At 40.9% G+C, this 1331-nt stretch overlaps 1 protein-coding gene across 1 annotated transcript in view; it reads right to left on the reverse strand.

The window, feature by feature from the left end:
* Nucleotides 1-1331, reverse strand: part of LOC106474334 (tetratricopeptide repeat protein 39A-like) — a 55401-nt gene that overhangs the window by 6386 nt on the left and 47684 nt on the right. The window lies entirely within an intron of this gene.

Here is a 1331-nt window from a genome sequence, read left to right on the forward strand (position 1 = left end):
CTTTACCTAACGTCACATTATATCGCTCCCACGTCTGAAAGGGCGAGCATGTTTGGGTGTGACGGGGGATTCGAACCCGCAGATATAGAGTCAAGCGTCCTAACCACCTGGCCATGCCGGACGGCTGTTAGAAATGTGGATCACTTGTAATCAACACAGATCTGTGGCTTATGTTTTTTTTCTCTCAGTTCCTTACATTATATCTGATATGTGGTTGTAACAGAAACTAAAACATGACTTTCTGCAGATTAGATCAAGTCATTTATTTCTACTCTAACTCATGCAATATGTTTAATTCAATAACGAGGTTAGAGGTGTTTAACCTTAGTTTTTGTTTTTAAAAGTGCTAAATGTCATGGTTTTCATCATTTTTATACTTAAAGAATACGCCTACAAAATAAGTATTTCATTAAGAAGATATTATACTGAAATGTTCTCAAAATTTGTACGCAAAATCAAAGGTAATGTCTTGGGCCAGGTGGTTACTGCGGCAGTCCAGGGAAAAATAGCATAGTCTCCTGTGCAAGTGACTGGAAGATATCAGCAGGGAATGGAAACTTTCCACCACAAATTGCAGTCACAAACCTCAGATCGGATATTGTTATCTGGTCGGCTATTTGGCAGCAAGTGATCTTCGCTGTACTGACTGTGATGTGGGAGGATAACATTCAGGAAGCTCATCAACGGAAGTTCGCCAAATATGTTGAACTGAGGTCTATTTGTGAGGATAAAGGATGGAAAGGAGTATGCTATCCGCTTGAAGCAAGCTGCCGAGGTTTCGTTGCAACTTCGCTTCATGAGTGGCTGCGAGACTTTGGATTGAGGAATAGTGCGGTGAGAGGACTGTGCTGAAGTGCAGCTGAAACAGGCTCATCGTCAAGAAATTAATATCACGTTTTGGAACACTTTCATTAACCACCCCCTAAAAACGTACATCACGTATAATAGTTAAACGAAACGCCTAAACGTCACATTAGTGTAGCCTATATGATGTGTAACGTTTAGTATACTCTAATCCCTTATAGTGGTGGCACACGACGAAACACACATTTGGCATGTAATGCTGTTTGAATACAAGAAGGGAAACGACGCCTCTGTAGCCACAAATAATATGAAAGAAGTTTATGGAAATGTTTTGAACGTTCTTAAGTGTCAATGATGGTTCAGCAAATTTCGTTCAGATGACTTTAGCCTTAAAAACTGTGCTGGCAGGGGCCGACATGGTGGAACTTATATTGATGCTCTGAAGACGCTTGTTGAGTCTAACCCAAGGCAACACACTCGTGAGATGGACCTGTAATTGCATGTCTCTCATGAACAGTACGTAACAT

Source organism: Limulus polyphemus, unplaced genomic scaffold, assembly GCF_000517525.1.
Source record: "Limulus polyphemus unplaced genomic scaffold, Limulus_polyphemus-2.1.2 Scaffold138, whole genome shotgun sequence".
NCBI classification, from domain to species: domain Eukaryota; kingdom Metazoa; phylum Arthropoda; class Merostomata; order Xiphosura; family Limulidae; genus Limulus; species Limulus polyphemus.